The following is a 14,106-nucleotide window of genomic DNA, read 5'->3' as shown; positions in this document are numbered from 1 at the left end:
CAAGTCCAGCAGCCGCAGCAGCAGAGGCTGGAGGGGCATAAGTACCATGAAGCAACGACCCTACCTGGCAAATATAGCAGCTAGAGCGACCACCCCTCTTTTGTCTATTCTTATCATCACTGATTTAATAGCTAAGGTTACTTTAGGTGGCATTCTTCATATTTATTTTACCTTTTAAAACTTCGTTTGTTTAGCATCCTTGCAAATCCTTTGACTTTGCCTTATGTATTTGCTATGGCCTGACTCTTATCTGAGTTTGCTCTAAAATACCAGCATGTTCAATAAAGGATAAATCGTAAACACCCAGAGGAGGCTAGAATCATTAGATTTTAATGGATCAATCTATTGCTGACAGGTGACCCGTGCACCTGCAGCACAAAGCTTAGTTTTCACTGATTAGAGATTGGACTGGAGTCCAAAAAACTGCAGAAGTTTAAGACACTTCTGGAACAGCTTCAGAAAGCCTTAAGAAAACAACTGTGAGACTTATGATTCAAGTCTGAGTTAAAATCTCATTCAATGTTCCGAAGTGACAAATTAAAATCTTGTTAGAGGTCCTGCAGTCGGAGTAAGTACCTATTGTTGGCTCCGCGTGTTTATGGTTGAATCTTATTATAATCAGACTAGAATGTTTTTCAGAAGCCAATTGTACTGTATCTATCCCCAGCTTGACAGTAGGACTTTTTGTTTCTCTTCATACATCAAAGTCTTTTTATGGAATATTCTCTTGTACACACATTGTCACCATCTTACAATATTTAATAAACCCCCCGAAAATCCCACACCAGTTTCCTCACTGAGAAACATGCAGGTCTCAGGCCCCTCAGTGAAACAAGATAAACCAACATGTGGCACTCTGCCTCTGTTAAAATACCCATGGGGTGGGCCACGACCCAGAGGTTTGTTTACTTTTTCCTTTTGATGATGAGGTGTGCATAGGGCTCCCTCCCTTTGCTTATTTTCCTACCCGGGGCCCCATCTCTGCAGGTGCTGACACAAAGATGAAAGAAGGAGCCCTGCAAGGGCCAGTGCAGTACTGATAGGGGCCTGGGGCTATATCAAGTGTGACACAATTCCAAGTGCCCCATGGATCCAATCCTCTGGGACAACAAATAAGAGATTCTCCCCTTCATCTCGAGTAGAACACCACTGTGCTCCCAAGGGAAGATGTACTGCCTCTCATTCTCCTGCCTGTGACTGCCTGGAAAGGGGGAAGAACCACACAGAAGCTGCCCGGCTACAAGGACATGGGCAAGAGAATGAGGTCCTTGCTCTAGTACAAGTATTGAACAATGTTAGCTGGGCAGGGAACCAGCCAGGTAGTGCAGGATTGGACTCTCGGCACTGCCCATGCTCCCCAATGAGTGATACAGTCTGTGGATGCCCCGGCGGGACCAGGGCACCCCAAATTAAAATAGGAAAAAAGAAAGAAAAATACTTGGAGGGTTCATAGGAAATAGAGCAAACATGCTCATAAAATATGCATGGATTCTTGGCATTGAGCAACCCATAACCCATAATATTTGCTTCTTCAGCTGTGCACCAATTTGGGCAGGGGCACCACCGTTGTTTATGTAATGTTTTGTGGCAGGATGAAGTTAGTCACAAGAAACTCCCAATCTCTTTTCCTCAGACTGTGACATATTTTCACAGTGAAGAACCTCTTGCTTGCCTATTACTCAGAAAGGACATAGACCATCTCTACTTTTGCAAAACTACCATACCTGATGTAGGGCCTGATTTAGATCTTGGTGGGACTTCAATCATCCCTCCATAGCGGCGTTTACAAGTACTCTGTGAAGCTGATGGATTCCCGCCCGCCTTATGTGGATCTGGGCTAGCTGATCCTCCATCAGTGTTGACAGTATTTTCTGTCGCATAAGCGGCTCATCTCTGGCAATGCAGCAGAATCCTCTGCTGACTAACTTTACTCTGTCACCATCAGGGTTGCAGGATTGCATCAAGCCTGTTTAGATTTCTTAGTCGTGCTGGCATTGTCCTAGCTGTGGATTTGTGATGAAGGAATTTTTTTGCTAGAGCCGTTCAGCATTGTACTATTCCTGTGGCTTTTGGATGGATGCTAGCAACAAACACCTGATGTGTTTTGGCCAATAGTTTTCACCTGCATACCACACTATAAAACAAACTCTCTGCTTCTTGTTCATCTTTTTTTTTGCTTGAAACCAGTTCATGAGTAAATGATCTCGATTATAAATAGAAAACTTGATTTTACAAAGTTCTTTATTAACGTTATTATTCATTTACAATTTATTGAATATTAAAAATGTTATAGATGAAAATGCGAGATACATGTTATTGCTTACCTTTATAACCAAAAATACAAAATATTTTTTAAATGACTTATTTGTAAAGTCCAAACATTAGAAAAAAAATTATGGATGTTAACATTTTGGTGCAACCATTAATCATAACAAAGGACAGAAAACACAATTGAGATGTTTAATTTCTAAGTGTTAATACAGGTATTTTAATTTTAACTTAACAAGTGAATAAATAAACACATATGCATTACATTCTAATTTTTTTTATATAAAATGCACTAAACAAAAGGGAAATGTTACATAAATAAATAAAAAATCTGATTTAAGTTTAGAACTAACATTGGTTTTTGCATCTATTTAAAAAAAGCATTTTACCTTGTCTAGTACAATTACCAAAATATGTTGAACATAAATTATTCAAATCATGTGTAATACATATGTTTATAATTAGATAGTTTGGGAAAAATAATTAAACACAGCTGTATGAATACTGCATGAATTTTGATTATTGTCAAATTTTTTGTAAGTGTTAATTACCATAGTAAAAGCTTGCAACAAATTTGAAAAAAAAAACTGAAAATTAGTATAGGATTTGCACAAGTCCATAGCAAGTGTAAACAGACAATTCAAATAAAACAAGAAAAAAAGAAGCTTACCTTTGATTCGGACAATGACGAGGTTGATTTGCGTCATTGTCATCAACATAGGAAGGATTTGGATGATCGGGTTTATGACGGAAAGGGAAGTGGAAAAAAGTAATAAAGGTAAGTTTCTACTTTATATCCCTTCAAAACTCCCAACTCAGGTGTGGAGGTTAACCTACCACAATTAGGTTGATAGAAAGTCACATTGCAATTGTGCAGGTGGAAATATTGGCTGAACTCCATGCGACAGCCACTTTTGGCTATGATGCTGTTTATGTGGGTGGAAAGTTATGGTGTAGTCCTGGGACTTTGATGGACTATCGTTCAGAGACCTGCCACCATCTAAATTGTGTGGGCGGGCCGCCTAGTAGGCGAATGGATAAAATGACAGAAAATTGACGGTAGGACCAGATCTTCCAAGATCTTAATCAGGCCCTTAGTCTTTGTATCATAGTACTCTGGACATGATTGTTGAATGCCACTTTTAGAGCTGAAATTCTTGGTGTGATATTCACCCAACCTTTTGCTTTAATTCCCCTAGTTTTACTGACATTGTTTTTGTTGGCAGAAGAGCTGAGTGCACTTTAACCCTTTCTAAACAGGGGTAAAGTGCTCCTGCTTAAATATGGCAAAATTGGCATAACCCAAACTGGCACATTAAATTTACTTATAACTCCCTAGTATATGATACTATCTATACCCAGGGCCCGTGAAATAATAAATGCTACTAGTGCCCTGTAGTGCTCATTGTGCCCTTCTAACGAGTAGTGATGCCAAATGTCTCTTAGGCTTACCACTTCAACCTGTAGTGCAGTTTTAAATGTTCATTTTGATCTGGTAGAGTAAACTTTTTGGCAGGTCTAAACTTTCATTTGTGTTGTCTTTAAAGATGTTTTTTATTATCATCGACATCCTTGTAGTTCCAGAAGTCATGTTTTTGGTACTCTGGGGGTGCAACAGCGGACACATGTTTCGCCCTAGGTAGTCAGAAAGACTAGGGCATTCTCAAGGCTGTAAAGGATGCAATGTCATAGTGTAAGTAAAATGCGATTTTAGACCTCAATTAATAGTGGTGAGTTCTCTTAAGAAAGAAAGGGATAACTACAATGGTTCCTGAACTAGGAAGTCAGGTGAAACTACCTCTGTTGGTGAGGTGATAATGTGCACGCAAACTATTTGACTAATGAGCCAGAGCCAGTAGTACAGACAAAACATAGTCAAGTTAAAGGGAAAACAGTAAAATAAAAGAAGAATAGTAAGGTGCTGGTGATAGCGAGTCCAACGACATGGTGGTTATTGTTCATTAGACCATGTCAGTAGTACTAAGTGCATGCTTCATCAAGAATTCATGCAGGCTCCTAGGTTGTGAACATTCTATTATATAGGAAGGGGGATGAAGTTCATAGCAGCCCTCCGTTGTTAGTCATGCACTACATTTTTCCTTAACATGCTTAAGAGAACAAGTACATTAATTATGATTATTTATTTTATTTTATTCACAGACAAATATAAAAAAGCACATTTTTAATGGGACAGGTGGAGCTTTCCTAAATTCAATTTATGTTACCCATTCTCCATTCAATATATTGTTAGATGCACTTGCATTGCTCCATTGAATCAATCTGAAGTTGCCAACTAAATTTTCAGCCTCCTATTTCAAATTCCTTTTCATTTAGAGATCATTTTAAAATTTTCAATTTTCAGTTTTCCTTGTTTACCTATATACACTTTATTAACCTGGTAATATTATTGTATTTTCTAAGCAGTTTCGGACCACATGAGTTGGCGTCCCCAGGGCACACATTAAGAACCACTGAGCTATAAGGTTGAGGTTCTTCATGACCATGAGCAGGCGCCTCAGATCAGCAATGGTCACTGTGTCTCTGGCCAACTTGAACCTTTGACAGCGACCTGTTCTTTGTGCCAAAGTGTGGCCATCTGTGTCTCCAACCAAAGCAAAGCTCCAGCGATTAATGCTTTCCACACCAACAACAAACTCTTGGCGATGAATGCTTACCACACCAACAACAAACTCTTTGTGCCTCCACTCCCCCCCCCCTTCCCAAGTACTAAACTCTAGCTGAGGATCCTCTCATTGACACTGACTCAAAGAAGGCAAACTCTTCACTGGGAAGAATTTGATCCCTATATCAGATCAAAGCTACATCGAGATCTTTATGACTTTGTAAATTTAAACTTGTCCAGTGTGATTTAATACCTGCGAGTGGCACTTTGTCATTTTTGGCACAAGTTGCACCTTTAATATCCTTAAACTCCAACTCTACTGATTAGATTTTTGTTGCTGTGGTATCATTTTATTTATTCAACATTGGTTTGGGATTTCTCTTGTTTTGTGTTTTCACTTTGGTACTGGTTAGGTACTGCGTAAATACTTTGCAGGTTCCCTCGAAATTAAGCCTATTTTTGTGGCAAGCTACCACATTATTAAGTGCAGGTTTATTTAGTGATTGTTGGCCATTCATCTTGACTAGGATTGTGTTAACTATTCGAGTGGGGCTTCCACCCTTTGCAACTAATAACCCAAATTCTAACAGCAACCAGCAAATCTAACAGCACGCAGAGGACTTTAAAATGGGTTTAGAAAAAGATAAGACCCACTAATCGGAAGCAGTGTGTCTCATCCGCATAGTCATCTCCAGCCATATTTATCAATGGTTTAGGACCAAAATAGCAAGTGTAAAATACTAAGAAGTTATGTACACCCAAACTTGGGGTGATAACCCATTGCCAGATGGGAAAGGGTCCCTCTGTGAATGTAAAAAAAAAAACAGTTTGTTCTAAAAAGTATTTAACTTTCCTTTAAGGAAATGGTAATTAAAAAAAAAATCTGCATTTAAAATAAAACAAATATCACTACTCATGGTGATGTGGTAACCTCAGCAAGGCGCCAGTCATCGTGCTTTATTACCTGTCTCATGAACAGTGATGAGATATATCAGATTACAATCGATTACGAATCAGAATTTTGTGAAGTGACTAGGAGTACATAGGTCAGTTTGTAAAATTCTGCTCTTGTTGCAAAAATACTGGTCGCAATATGCAACCAGCACTTTGTAACCAGTGTTTTGTACATCTGGCATCTAGTTTTTACAAACGTGTTATGATTCACTTCAACAAGAGGAGAGTGGTTTATATTCTTCTCAATTTGGGCTGTTTGATCCCTATTGTCCAATTATTTTAATCATTTCTGTAGGGTACGGGAGTAAATTATTTCAATGTATGTAGAGGTAATGTAATGTGGAGAGGTATGGTGCAGTGGCCAGGGCAGCTTCCTTTGGAGCACAGGGTTCACGGTTTGATCCCCGGCTTTGGCGGCAGCTCAGCACTCTGTGACTCTAGGCAAAAGCTCACTAAATTTAAGTAACAGCCACCATTACCTGGAGACCTATAAGGGTGCGTAGCTTGCACTTTACAAATACGGATTTACATTTATAATGCAAAGTATGTGTTGTAAAGAAAATGACACGCAGGGATATTTCATAATCACTCAAGTCACTTATGTTTTGAGGCTATTTGTGAAACACACACATACTGCATTACTAATAAATATATGCTAATGTCTTGAGAATGGGGAAAACATATCAATGGGAAGTTGCTACTCTCAATATAGAGATGCAACGTTGCTAGACAAATAATAATTATTTGTTCAGCAAAAATCACTAACACATATGAGATCAGACTACATAGCTGTAGTTCCCATGAAAGGTATTCATGTTGCCAATAAGTAAATAATAGTTAAGCAAGAAGACCTTAACATTGTGATGTAAACAGGCAGACATCCCTTTTCAATGCTAAAACTGCCGCCTTCGTTTTTCTCGTTCCCTTATGTTGTTCTTGTGACATTTCATAATCCTCCGAAAAGATTATGTGTCACCATTATTCTGAGAAGCAATTATCGTCTTGTAGCAGACAGCTGCTTTTTATATTTCTTTTTTACAGTAACTGATAGAAACTGAAGGCAGTATATGTACGACATTGTTCAGTTTGACTCCTAGGTAAAAACAATTGGCTTTGCTGCTGACCACTAACCATTTCATAGCATAGTCTGAAATTGAAGTTCCCTAGAAATTATTCATGTAAGGCAACAATTCAAACACAATTGTTGTGAATTTTTGGGATGCTTTATGCAATGTTTTTGTTCAACTGCATTTCATTCAAATGTTGGCATTGTCATGTTAAAACAAGCAGCTTGATGCCTCTGACAACTCCCCATTCACCACCCTCTCCAACATAGTGTCATTCAGAACTACAACCAATTGTTCATTGCTAGTTCACAGGGGGATGTAGTGGTAAGGCCCACTAGTACTAATTCTTATGGACAATAAGAAAGAAGAACATAGAGGTAACGATTCTGTTCAACAACATCTTTTTTCAAGTATTAACAATAATGGACCACTGAAACAAGTTAGAAAAAAAGTTTTTTTTTTAATTTGTTAAATTTTTTTAATGTGTTTTCTTTTATTTGTATGAAAAACAATATGCATTCCACTTTTTAATGTATTTCTAACTTAAAGAAATAATCTCCCAGTGGGATCTGCCGAAGGTAAACAGCGTTGATCTGAACACCGTTTACGTTCTATGCTTTGTACTGATTTTGCCACCTCTGAGGTCAGGGCTCCCAAAAGCAGTGATAAGGGTTGCCAGGGGCAAGCCAAGAGCCTCAGCTGCAACCCCATAGCAACCCCTAAATGGCATCTATGCAATAGATACACGTCTTACGCTAAATACAGAAACGACAGAGCATATTTTAGGCATAGTTTCCAAATATATCTTATTCGAGCACCCATATTGCTTCATCTCTAACAATCAAAGTGATTGGGGCCCTTTTAACAGCAGTCTATCCCAACAAATAGTCCACTAAAGGACACAAGGTGGCATCGTACAAAATGGTTGAATTGTTCAAGTCGCAAGATTATGTCTTCATTTCCAGCATGGCACACAACTTGGTGACCCACTCTATAGGCTCACTGTTTTCCTGTGGAGGGCCAGCAATTGTTTACTGCGAGGATCCTATCTATAGTTATTTACCAATCAGTTAGTGATAGGGATTTAATCTTGGTGGGTCGAGTTCCTAGAATGATTATGGCCAGTTCTGATCCAATCAGATACCCCAATACACCTTTTACTTGGCTCAAAATCTTCTTCTAGAACATGGGTACTCACAAACTTTCTCTCGGGGGCCAAATTTACAGTGTGGTTTGTGGCCGAGGGCCGCACCTTTGGGGGCGGGGTCAGTGGGGGAGGGGGCGGGCTCGAGCAACAAAAAAAACAGGTACCACGAGGTTGATCACTGGTCCCTGCAGCGGACGCCTTCGTCTACTGAGCCACCAGACCCGACATACACACATCTCGCTCTCTCGTTCTTTCTCAGTCTCTCTCTCTCTCTCTCTCTCTCTCTGTCTCTCTCTGTCTCTCTCTCTCTCGCTCTGTCTCCCTCCCTCTCTCTTTCCCTCTTCCTCCCTCTCTCAACCTCTCTCTCCCTCTGTCTCTCTGTCTCCCTCTGTCTCACTCACTCTGACTGTCTCACTCTCTCTCTGTCTCTCTGTTTCCCTCTCCCTGTTACCCTCTCCCTCTCTCTGTTACCCTCTCCCTCTCTGTTTCCCTCTCCTCACTCTATTTCCCTCTACCTCTCTCTCCTTCCCTCTGTCTCCCTCTGTCTCCTTCCCTCTCTCTCCTTCCCTCTGTCTCCCTCTCTCTCCTTCCCCCTCCCTTGCTCTGTCTCCCTCCCTCGCTCTCCCTCTGTCTGCCTCTGCCTCCCTCCCTCTCCCTCTGTCTGCCTCTGTCTCCCTCCCTTGCTCTCCTTCGCTCTCCCTCTGTCTCCCTCCCTCCCTCGCTCTCCCTCTGTCTGCCTCTGTCTCCCTCCCTCGGCCTATGTGTCCCTCCCTCGCTCTCCCTCTGTCTGCCTCTCCCTCGCTCTCCCTTTGTCTCCCTCCCTCTCTCTCCCTCTGTCTGCCTCTGTCTCCCTCCCTCGCTCTCCCTCTGTCTGGATCTCCCTCGCTCTCCATCTGTCTCCCTCCCTCGCTCTCCCTCTGTCTGCCTCTGTCTCCCTCCCTCGGCCTATGTCTCCCTCCCTCGCTCTCCCTCTGTCTGCCTCTCGCTCGCTCTCCCTCTATCTGGGTCTCCCTCGCTCTCCCTTTGTCTCCCTCCCTCTCTCTCCCTCTGTCTGCCTCTGTCTCCCCCCCTCGCTCTCCCTCTGTCTGCCTCTCCCTCGCTCTTCCTCTGTCTGCCTCTCCCTCGCTCTAACTCTGTCTGCCTCTGTCTCGCTCCCTTGGCCTCTGTCTCCCTCCCTCGCTCTCCCTTGCTCTCCCTCTGTCTACTTCTCCCTCGCTCTCCCTCGCTCTCCCTCTGTCTGGCTCTCCCTCTGTCTCTCTCCCTCTATCTGCCTCTGTCTCCCTCCCTCGCTCTCCCTCAGGGAGGGAGATGTGTGTCTGTCCTAAGCCCCCCAACACTCACCCCAGTGTATGTCAGGGGAAAGGAGATGTGTAGCTGTCCTAAGCCCCAGCCCAATGGTTTGGTGCCCAACCCGTCAAACCTTAACTGAGACCCTTAATTAAAACTCATTAGCCTCATCTAGACTAAGGATCAAACTCAAATTCCTCTCCATTTATAGACATTTTAATATAACATATATTTGCTTTTGTCTTCCCTTAACAACGTGTGCCATTTCTTGGAACACTTTTTCCCTTTTTAAATAGTGTTTCATTTTCCATTTTCTTCCAGATACAAACAGAATTACAAACCCTTCTATGCCAACCTAATAACATGACGTGACTGACTCCGCCCTGCCTCATTTGATTTCCAGATAGGACCTAAACTGAGAAAATAGTCCGTGCATGTCTTTAACAAAAACAGTGCGGCTCAGTTGTCATTTATCAGTAAAAACCGAGAAGGTGTTAAAGGTGAGACGATATATAATGTTGCTGCATACATCTGCCTTTCTGCACTTTTAAAATGCAGTGACCAGCCTAGTAGTCTTTCTTCAATGTTTAGCTGCACAAGTGTGGCTGACGCTGGCCCAGCCCCGTCGGCCTTACAGTGCCTCACTCGTCCAAAGCCCTCATTCCCTTACAGATGCAAGGCTGACCTGTGACTGGTTCTACCCTAGCTCCCCCTGACTTTCAAATGGCACCATTTGGTAGGTTGGCAGACGGGGATGAATTGCCCGGAAGCTGTCTCAGCCCAGGCACACACACACAGCCGCATCGAGCAATTAACAGGTCTTTAAAAGACCATTCCCATGTTAATGAGCTTTGTTCACCTCATAGGCCCCTGCAGCTCCACGGAATCGCCGGCCCCGGCCCCCACAGAGCAGCAGTCTCTTGACTCGCGCTGCCGCAGGGGTGTTTGCTGACACTATGAAAAAATATATATATATTGAAACAGGGAAGGATGTTTGGACGGTCCGCGGGCCGCCAGGGAAGGCTTGCCGGGCCGCCACCGGCCCGCGGGCCGTACTATGAGTACCCCTGTTCTAGAACAAAGTCAATCATGGACATGCCCACCAGACATGCACTTCATTTCGTTACATGCCATACTTTCTCCAGCATAAACCAGAGGCTTTAGTGTACATATGTTTTATTTTCATGGGAGTAATATGCCATAACATCATACAGAGAGATTCTATTTTGAACACTTTTGCATATTCTAGATATTTCAACCCATCCAGTTTTCCATTGACTTGGATTAATGTTATCAGCAGTTGCAACTTGCTCATATAGGGCCGTTGGATAGTGACTCCTTCATCTACCAGTGTTTTGTAAATATTTGAGATCAGCCCTTTCATTGATGCATACAGAGCAAATAACCTAATAGGTGAGGGGTCTGCAGGCTGCCTCTCTGTTTTGCATAGCTCAATATTTTGGTTGGAAACATTGAAGATGGTCCCACTCTTGAATCTTGAATTCATTTTTACGCTTGTCCAATGATTTTATCTTCCCTTCTGTAAACAAATCGTACACATTCTCCAGCCCTCATTTGACCCTTCCACCCCAGAAAGAAATCAGGATTGCAAAAGGGGGTGTAGAGTGGAATGGAACCATGTACCATATCTCCATATCTTCACATTGGGGTACAGAATCTCTAATACATAACATACTTTAGGTGTCGCATGTTTGCCATCCAGGAAACAGCCCATGAAGCTTGTTACATGACGGCCACATCCATGTGGATCCAGTGTATTTCTGTCTAATAAAGAGATCACTCAAACAGTTTCGAAAGGTGGGCGGCTTTTCCAAGACATCCCTACTGTCTTTGCGCTTTCAGTACTCTCTGTGACAGGCCTGCTCTGCTTCCCCACCCATACTGACAGATATGTTATCCTTCTTCCCCTTTTCTATGTTTACTAATGCCCCCCATGTAACCATTTCAAGGTGGCCCCAGCTTTTACTCGATTGCCTCATCTTTCAGTTATTTGTCCCTTCATTTTATTCGTTTGCACCTACGGCACCGTATCTTATTTAATTTCATTATAATTATCAACTCTCCTTCTGGGACAATCAAGTGTTTCCACTCGTTTCCGGTGTAGAGCACTTTCGGTCTGTTGTCCATTTGTATCGCTTCCCGACGGCAACTTGCTTCTGACTGCCCTTAGTTTCATTGAATCCTTAACACTCGCCGCATGACCGTCCTGATCGTGGCGGTTTGATTTTGCACTTGTGTCATTATTTGGGCGTTTTGCTTCTTACCTCGTGGTACGACGGGGCATATTACCAACAACTAATGATAATTTTTGTCTCTAACTTGTTTAGAGACAAACATTATCGCCGCACATCGGCGATTTTTATCGCAGATAAACCTTGCTATTAGCAAGGTTTATCGCAAATGCGATAAAAAACGGCCGCAATGCATGAATATCGCTGAAAAGTCAGCGATATTCATGCATTATCGAGCAAATACTCTTAGCCATGTTATCCACCTCCCATTGGATAACATGGCTAAGAACTGCTCAGGGCAGGGTTTAGCTTTTGGAGATATTCGCGCTTAGCGCGAATATCTCCAAAAGTTGGTAATAGGAGATAGCGATGTTAGCGACTGTTTCCAGTCTCTAACATCTTGGCACGCCCACTTTGCATCTCATTAGTGATAAATATCACTGACATGCAAAGCGGGGCCCAAGATGGTCGCTATCTCCTTTTAGCTGTCACTAACTGGTGTTAGCGACAGCTTGGTAATCGGGAGATAATTTTATCTCCGCTTTCTTGGCTTTTAAAGCCAAAAAAGCGGAGATAAACCCCCTTGATAATATGCCCCATGGTTTGTTACTTCTACTGTTTCCTATTGATCCCTGCTGTATAACTCTTGGTATCTGTTTCCAGCCACTTTCACTTTTGGAAACCACAGGGGATACTTGTCATTCAGTTTATTGTTTCTAATTACATCTTTTCTCGCACAATCACTCTATTGGTGTCAATCAATCGGCGAGACTTTTTTACAACTCACCTAACTCCCACTTATGTTTTTGGTGCATACAGTTCTTGTCAACGGGTGGTCAACTTTTCAACGCATGTAATTCCCCCTATCACCTGGCCCTTTTCCTCAGATTGATTCCACACTCTCCATACTTTCACATATGTCCTGATTCACACCTGGGACACTTTACTTAGCCTTTTGCTTCAGCTTCATTATTTACAGATGTAATTTCCCCTGATAAAGGGTTTGTCTGAAATGCATTGGGTCTAGAAGAATTTAAAGTACTCCTTTCCATGACGATGAGATATTCTGAAGGAAGTTTAATGTGATTACAACTTCCTCATGTTGAATTATAATTAAATAAAACATGAAAACTCATCACCATTGTGATTAATATTTGATCAAACTCTCTCTGGGAGTCCGGCAGTGCAAGAAGGACCTGTAGATATCCTTAAGCTTGGGCACGTATTCAGATTTAAAGAGTTTATAGAAATTATTGGTAAGCACATCTATGCTGGGGGTTTATTTGGATGGAGGTCTGTTATAGTTTGCACCACTTCTTATCACATTATGAGGGCATCAAGGGCATCCCTATAAGCTTTTGACAATATGAGAAGAGCCACTATCTGTAGAAAGTCTCCCACCTCTTCTTTCTCCACCCGACTTTCTGCTTATAGTGCTGTGCAGTATGTGGCAAAAGCCCATCTTTTGTCCCTCTTACCATTACATTTTGAACCGTCCTCCCCTTTTATGGAGGTGATCCCTTTAATCAGCATTTGATGTCATAGACTTTGAGCCAAGAAGGAACCAATATCATTCACTTCCTTGCAAAATGTCTGTTTGAAACTAGTAAGACTTTTTCCGACTTCTCTGTTACTTGAAGGTTAAGCAGTCCCTTTACCATAATAATTTTCCTTAGGGATTTTAGTGAGTTTGGCTCTCTATGTCCCTGTTGCACCTGCCTAATCTCAGTCTCGCATGAGTTTTTAAGTGTTTTCTGCAGTTGGCCACGGTTTGAACTCAATACCACGCACTGGTCTGCAAAAAATACCTTTAATGCATCCAATACGGTATCCCAGGAAATCTCTCTGGTGCCATTCTCTTAGAAGTAGTGTTGAATGTCATCTCATAGTGATTGCCTAATAAGTCAATCTCTGCTTATTGCCTGATCGAATTTCCAATTGGTCCATTGATGTATATATCTATCCCTCCGCCAGAACAAAATAGCATTGTGAGGGATTATGATTATGTCCCAAGATATCGATAGTAAAATATTGGCAATAGTCAGGGTCCCCCCACATCAAGTCAAACTTTGAATAGGACCTGTAAACGTGTGAGGGAAATGTGTTTGCCTGACTGTATGGCAATATGTCCCTCTGGTTAACAACCAAACCAAGCATGCAATTTCATCTTTCAAAACCTTGGACATACCGCCATGATCATATCTGCCATACAGGCAGGCCTGTCCAGGGTGGTATCTGGGACCATACTGCAGTCCCCCACCATATTCAATTCAGCAGGGTCCACACCCTAATTTTGGTTATCATAAGGAAGAGATCCTGTCCCTGGTTCGAGGTATAAACGTTAGGAAGCTAAGTACTCCACCCGGGCATGTCTCTTCTACAAACAAATACAAACAGTCATTCCTATCCTGGATGACCCCGAGCTCTTGCTGTAAATACTTATTGGGGTATTGCCTATGTTTCATCTATCGTACATCAGATTTCAGGAGGTGGGGTTCTTGTAGACAT

This window comes from Lissotriton vulgaris, chromosome 6, assembly GCF_964263255.1.
Source record: "Lissotriton vulgaris chromosome 6, aLisVul1.2, whole genome shotgun sequence".
Taxonomy (NCBI): Eukaryota; Metazoa; Chordata; class Amphibia; order Caudata; family Salamandridae; genus Lissotriton; species Lissotriton vulgaris.
The sequence above is the reverse complement of the archived record's forward strand: the minus strand, read 5'-3'. Positions refer to the sequence as shown.